This window comes from Lagopus leucura, unplaced genomic scaffold, assembly GCF_019238085.1.
Source record: "Lagopus leucura isolate 7727_CA_CO unplaced genomic scaffold, USGS_WTPT01 Super-Scaffold_100018, whole genome shotgun sequence".
NCBI classification, from domain to species: Eukaryota; Metazoa; Chordata; class Aves; order Galliformes; family Phasianidae; genus Lagopus; species Lagopus leucura.
In genome coordinates this window covers 1,490,979-1,492,331 of record NW_024962272.1, presented here as the reverse complement: position 1 = coordinate 1,492,331, position 1,353 = coordinate 1,490,979, and the positions used below count along the sequence as shown (strand labels likewise).

General features: G+C 31.5%; 1 protein-coding gene across 1 annotated transcript in view; it reads left to right on the top strand.

Moving 5' to 3' along the window:
* The window catches only part of PTPRD (protein tyrosine phosphatase receptor type D), a 273,196-nt gene that overhangs the window by 161,813 nt on the left and 110,030 nt on the right, over window positions 1–1,353 (top strand). The gene's annotated exons all lie outside the window — the stretch shown is intronic.

Sequence of the window (1,353 nt, the reverse complement as noted above, 5' to 3'; positions counted from 1 at the left end):
AAAAAAAAAAAAAAAAAAAAAAAAAAAAAAAAAAAAAAAAAAAAACAGCAGACTTGGCTGAATGATTTGACAGAGTTTGTAGAGGTTAGTTGCATTTGGGGAGAAAAGGTGCTGGGAGATTTAGAAGAAATAGGACTTAAGAGCTGACAGAACTGTGTGAACAGGGATCAGAGAAGACAAAGAAGATTTGGCAAGAAAATACGAAGCACTGTACAATCAGTGGGTGTTGCTGTTATTGCTGGTCTGTAAAGTTCCCATCTGTAATGTAAAGGACATGGGGAAGAAAATGAGAAAATCATTAAAAATTGTTGGAGATTTCACTTGCCTTCTCTTTAGTGCATTCCAACTGGCAGCTCTTCAGAATGTTGCTCTCCCTTTTCATTACTGACTGAGAATTTTGAGGCAGGTGAAATCCTGAAATAAATGACTTTGAGACAGTAAAAGGATGAAAACCTGAAAAATGTAGCCATTAGTATTAGATTGAGTAAGGTTTGGTCAGTAACAAATGCAGCTAAGGAAGACTGAGTCAAAAAAGATTTATGAGGCAGAGCATTCACAGAGGAAAAACTTTCAGTGTTGCTGGTCAGACAATAGAAGGAGATAGCAGTGGAATGACTCAATGGTCTTTCTTATATGTAATATAGCTTAATATAGAAAAGCAAACAAAAAAAAATTGATGTATCTTGGGAATAGCATACCGATGTACCTAAATATTGAAAGGAAAATTCTGTCATGTTTAGACATCCAATGTTTGCTAGAATATATGAAATTATAGGGATCTTGTAGGGGAAGAACAACTTTATTTAAAAAACAAACCCCACTGTAACTACTGCACAATTGCTGATCTTTTTCCTCTATGGGTACATTATATACTAGTGGTTATATTCATCCTACACTGAGAATGTTTCAATGATACTAATTACACTGGAGATGAAACAGTTAATTATTTGCCCTAAAGGATTATAGATGAGATGATAGATTATATGAAATTGAGATAGATCAATGAATGAGATTGAGAATAGTGTTTTAAGAGCCTTTAAAACTTACTGAAGAGAACAGAAGTAATTTTCATTATCTTAGTGTTTGATGATGATACAGAGTAGAAACTTAAGCAGAGACCACAATGTGCTTGGTCAGATGGATCTCACAACGGAAATATCAAAGGAAAAATGTTTTTCTTTTTTCTTTTTTCTTTTTTCTTTTTTCTTTTTCTTTTTCTTTTTCTTTTTCTTTTTCTTTTTCTTTTTCTTTTTCTTTTTCTTTTTCTTTTTCTTTTTTTTTTCTTTTTTTTTTCTTTTTCTTTTTCTTTTTCTTTTTCTTTTTCTTTTTCTTTTTCTTTTTCTTTTTCTTCTT